The sequence below is a fragment of the Bombina bombina genome, chromosome 2 (genome assembly GCF_027579735.1).
Source record: "Bombina bombina isolate aBomBom1 chromosome 2, aBomBom1.pri, whole genome shotgun sequence".
In the NCBI taxonomy this organism is placed as follows: Eukaryota; Metazoa; Chordata; class Amphibia; order Anura; family Bombinatoridae; genus Bombina; species Bombina bombina.
In genome coordinates this window covers 506,666,474-506,672,473 of record NC_069500.1, presented here as the reverse complement: position 1 = coordinate 506,672,473, position 6,000 = coordinate 506,666,474, and the positions used below count along the sequence as shown (strand labels likewise).

General features: G+C 38.7%; 1 non-coding gene across 1 annotated transcript; it reads right to left on the bottom strand.

Moving 5' to 3' along the window:
- Positions 1–5,714: 5,714 nt before the first annotated feature.
- Positions 5,715–5,787, bottom strand: TRNAT-UGU (transfer RNA threonine (anticodon UGU)). Its single transcript has one exon. It is a non-coding gene; the product is annotated as a tRNA-Thr (tRNA).
- Between the last annotated feature and the right edge of the window lie 213 nt (positions 5,788–6,000).

Sequence of the window (6,000 nt, the reverse complement as noted above, 5' to 3'; positions counted from 1 at the left end):
GACCACATCATAAACAATGTAGTACGATGGATATGGGGATTACATGATCCTCAACCCTTGAATGACAACTGGGAGCGAATGTAAACTAATGCAATCTGCTCCTAGTTATCTCACACTGACTTATAGATACAAAAGTTTCAGGTTAATGTTGAGATGTGCGCACCCCCCCAGGCGCATTATGTTTTCTCTTTTTTTGCACTTTTACCTTACTCCTATGATATGTTATAAGTTATTCTTTGGAAGTCCTCTAACTGAGGAGTTTGGATTACTGTTTCTTATGTTATTGACAATGTTTCTTTCCTTCAGCTCCTTACCCCTTCCCAGTGACGACATACCACAGACCACCAAAGGTGACCCTTATCATCCACATACCACTCGAATAGAGTTCCATGTCAGAGATTTACAGGTAACAAAAGCAACTCCACAGCATATTACCATAGACATGCCAACATGACTCCTAACATAAAGATATTGTTCCACAATGTAAGGGGCTTAAACACAGATGTCAAAAGACGAATGGCGATGTCACAATACACCTCATTACACGCTAATATCCTATTCCTTCAGGAGACACATTTGATTAAAGAAAAAATCCCTAAATACTGGGCAAAACACTTCAACACCCATTATCACTCTACAGCTACAGCCAAAAAGAGGGGCACATCTATACTCATTCACTCATCACTTAACTTTATAAAAGAAGATATAATTACAGACACTGAAGGTAGATATATTATAGTCAGAGGGAGAATATCTGATGCGGAGGTCACGCTATGCAATATCTATGCACCAAATGAGAATCAACACACCTTTTTTCAACACTTCTCACATTTGCTCACGCAGTGGTCCCACACCAAGATATTTCTGGCAGGGGACTTCAATGTCACTATGAGGCCGATCAGTCCAACAGATGTTAAACCTCTGACTAATAAGCAAGTTAGACATAACCGCATTGTTAAATCAATTACCGAAAGTTTGTTACCTCATTCCCTGATAGAAACATGGGCCACATTATATGGTCTGACCAACGACACCACATACTACTCGGCAGCACACAAATCTTACATCAGATTAGACTACATATTTACTAGCCAGATATTACAACCTTTACTAAGCAGCTCTCAGATAAACGCATGTGTGTGGTCCGATCACTCGATAGTAACATTACAGGTAGAGGGACTGAGCGACCCAAGACGGAGTAAAACATGGACTTTTGACAAAACATATATTAGCAATCCCCAAACACATAATGATATACTTAAATCACTAACAGAATACTGGCATATAAATACAGACAGTGCGTCTAATCCGGGAATCACGTGGGCAGCTCATAAAGCAGTTTTAAGAGGGATACTGATTAAGGAAAAAACATTACAGATTAGGAAATACAGGCAGAATCTAAAACAACTATACACAGAGATTGAAGAATTAGAAAGGAGACATAAACTCACCAAAGCAAAAATAACTCAACAGACCCTCCAAGCTAAGAAATCAGCGCTAGCTACACTCCTCCAAACTCAAGCCACTAGAGCTATTCAGAAACTTCAGGCACACTACTTTATATTCGCCAACAAACCAGACAGATACATGGCATATAAAATAAGAGAACAACATAGGGCCTCAACGATCACCCACATTGAAACACCAGATAACAAACTATCTTCACACCCACAGGAAATAGTAGATACCTTTGCCGCATTCTATAGTGAGCTGTATAACGGGAGAAAAGTTTCACATAACACAGAAACAGAATCACTTATTTCAACATTCTTTACTCCTGACTTATTACAATCCATCTCTAATAAACAAAAGGAAACATTAAATGCACCCATATCCACCATAGAAGTATTAGGAGCAATCAAAGACCTTAAACCAGGAAAAGCTGCGGGTCCGGATGGCTTCCCAGGCGAATATTATAAGCTCTTTAAAACAGAATTAATTCCACACCTTGTTAAATTTTGTAACTACGTTATGGAAGGAGGGGATATTCCATCTGAACTATTAGCGGCCAAAATAGTAGCTATCCCCAAACCTGGAAGGGACCATAAAAAATGTCAAAACTATCGTCCAATATCGCTTATCAATCAGGATCTTAAAATTCTTACAAAGATAATAGCAAACCGACTCAAGCATATATTACCCCACTTGGTCCATCCAGATCAAGTGGGTTTTATTAAAGGTAGGGAAGCCCCGGATAATATACGTAGAGTTACCAATTTAATTCATACCCTGAAAGAGACGCGGACGCCTTCTCTGCTCCTATCATTGGACGCGGAGAAGGCGTTTGACCGAATTGACTGGGACTATATGTTCCTGGTACTACATAAAATGGGATTTGAGGGGGCACTCATTAAAGCATTAAGAACTATTTACTCCTCACCAGGAGCACAGGTATCAGCGGCAGGCTACAAATCTCAACCTTTCCCAATACGTAATGGAACTAGACAGGGATGCCCCCTGTCCCCGCTGCTCTTTGCCCTATGCATGGAACCACTTGCCGCCAAGATCCGCTCACAGGTAGATATCACAGGAGTTAAGTTAAACAACACAGAATATAAACTAGCCCTCTTTGCGGATGATATACTACTAACGGTGATGAACCCACTGATATCGCTACCTAATCTCTATCAAACCTTGGCAAACTTTGCTGCCATTTCTGGTTTTAAAATCAATGAAGAAAAATGTGAAGCTCTCTCCATTATGATCCCCAGACAGCTTCAAATGCTTTTAGAGTCAAATTTCTGCTTTCGGTGGATGAAACAGTCCCTAAAATATCTAGGTATTCATCTACCAAGCTGCCCCACACATCTATATAGAGTAAATTACACCCCATTATTTAAACAAATTAAAAAAGATCTATCAAAATGGAAAAGTTTTAACTTCTCGTGGCTGGGTAGAGTGGCAGCGGGGAAAATGAATGCCCTCCCAAGGATACTATATTTATTTAGGACCCTACCTATTAAAATAGTCAAAGCGGATTTAGAGACATTACAAAAAGAGATTCAAATATTCATGAGAGGCGATAAAACGAACAGAATAGAGAAATCCATCTTAAATAGACACAAAAAACTGGGAGGCATTGGGGTCCCCAACTTGATAGATTATTATAACTCTGCCAGACTAGCCTAACCTAGAGGCAAATTTGGGCGGGTGGAACGAAAGTGATACAATCATCTGGGATCCAGTGAAAACACAGATCACCAAAGAGACACCTAGACCCTACACTGCAAATCTCACAGTAGCCACTTGGAAATTGGCAAAAACTAAATACAAACTAATCCCAAAACACTCCCAATACATGCCGATAAGATTTATATTGCCTAACGAACTACGGGCCCAACTTACAAAATGGGAAAATAAAGGCTTATATAGAGTTGTAGACTACTTAGAGGGTGGCACTTTAATGCCATTCAATCAACTTCAAACAAAACTAAACCCACTGAAATTACACTGGTACATGTACTTACAAATACAGTCCGCAATACAAGCATTCCTGAAAATCCCGAGAGATAACAACACCTCCCCGATAGAACACTTCTGTAGAACAACAGATCGCGACAAACATACTATCTCTATCTTATACATAGCCATACAAGCTACACAATCCAACACAAAAACATCGACTATGGTGGCATGGGAAAAGGAACTACTTATCCATAAAGACGTTAAGGAATGGGAAACATTGTTTCAGAAAGCAGAGAAAGGGCTTATAAGTGTGGACCTCAGAGAAAATGCTATTAAGACCATATACCGTTGGTATTTAACACCTACGAGAACCGCACATATGCATACACAAGGCAGTATTTACTGCTACAGAGGGTGTGGAGAAATAGGAACATACAGACATATGTGGTGGGATTGTAGGGAAATTGCAGGAATCTGGAGACAGCTATCCAACTTCCTTAGTCAAATCTTGAATGAAAATATTGTCCTCACAATATCACAGGCCCTCCTACATGAACACATTAGCATATACAATAAACATATTAACACATTTATTAGGATCCTAAGCACAATCACAAGGACATGCATAGCCAGATATTGGAAAACAGGTAGCCCAACATGAACAGAAATATATAACAAAATACAGCACACCTATACTATGTATGAGCTAGCATCTGGGTCTCTAGATAACAGAGAAACAGTTCAAGCGGTCTGGTACTATTGGATTAGTAAGTGACTCCTAGTTAGACAAGAAAGTCAGGGAAAACACCTTTCGGTGATTAAAATAATCACAACCAACTTCACCCATAGACGCACATAAAATACGGACTAAAAAAAGGAGGATATGTCGTCACTCCCTACCCCTTCCCCCTCCCCCTTCTTTTTCTGTCATTCTTTAACCCAGTTTTTTTTATACTTAGATCTGCCTTCTCTCAAAGGTGTCCTACCTAATCGTGAAAATCTTTAGATGAAACAGGTACTAGTAGAATTAAAATGTTATATTGTTCCATAATCATATAGCATAAGTTTAAACCCAAAATGTCACAACAGTATAATCCCCTTCTCAAACCTTACAAATATAAGAGACCCGGAAAATGATGAAAATATGGACTGATCACCTTTAAACTCATTACTACAGGACTTTGTTGTCATTTGATAATGATGGACTTGGAATAGTAGAATGTGATCTATTTGCAATTCATAACGGTTTTCTTCTCCTTTATGTGAATCAAAAGATGAATAACATTGCCACTTTGTAAGCCTTCTTTCTGGACCACCGAGTGGTAGAGGTAACCAGAGAAGAAGGTATGTTTATCTCTGTTATAATTTATTACTAAAATATAATAAAAAATATTCAAACATAAAAGGCATCAGGCTCCACCGAGATTTGCACTCGCAACCCTTGGTTTACGAGACCAGTGCTCTAACCCCTGAGCTATGGAGCCATTTCCGGATACCCATTTAACCCCTATTGCCTTGTCGGGACCTGTGAACCCCATTACTCTGAGGATCATTTGCAAATTCGAGGGGAATATGACTCATTCAAAAGTTGCCAATTACTTCTTTTACATGTAACTTATTCAAAAGATGCTAAATACTTCTTTTAGATAAGGGGTTTCATGCACCTCTAATTGTCTCGGCTGGGGAGATGGGGCAATGTTGGATGAGTGACATATCAAATTCAAAGTTTTAATCCAAAGATCCTCCTAAATAAAAAACTGATCAGTGATTAGTCACTTATATATAAACATTAAAATATGTGGTAAAAGCCTTTTCAGCACATACAGACTTAGAAACTGGATTTTTTCTTTACCTCTGTAAAGATTTTATTTTCAGAGTTATGCTTTGCATGTTGTAAAGTTATTAGAATTTCTTTGGACATATGCAATTTATATTTAAAATCATGTCTAGAAATACACGAAATTCTGATCAATTTGCTCCTGCTAGTAACTTAGTAAAGGATTATGATGGTAGCCAAGAACAAGAAGGCTCATGCTTTCTTGCTTTTAAAAATATCCTGTCCCAGCAAGCTTTGAATGCGTGAAAACTGTTCTCTGTAAAGCTTTTGTGTCGTCGAAATATTTACCAATTTATAGCATGCAGTTTGTGTGATTATTGTTATTACTCTATACATATGCAATATCTATTTAAAATCGTGTGTACGAATCCACCAAATTGGGAAATCTTAGCTAACGTTAGTAGCACTATTTAGGATTATGATAATTGATAAGAAGTGTAAAGCCAACGGAGTATACCTTTTAAAGGTCATCAGGCCCCAGCGAGATTTGAACTCACGACCCCTGGTTTACAAGACCAGTGCTCTAACCCCTGAGCTATGGAGCCATTTCCGGTTGCCCATTTCACCCCTATTGCCTTGTCAGGACATGTGAACCCCATTACTCTGAGGATCATTTGCAAATTCAAGGGGAATATGACTCATTCAAAAGTTGCCAATTACTTCTTTTACATGTAACTCATTCAAAAGTTGCTAAATACTTCTTTTAGATAAGGGGTTTCATGCACCTCTAATTGTCTCGGCTGGGGAGATGGGGCAAT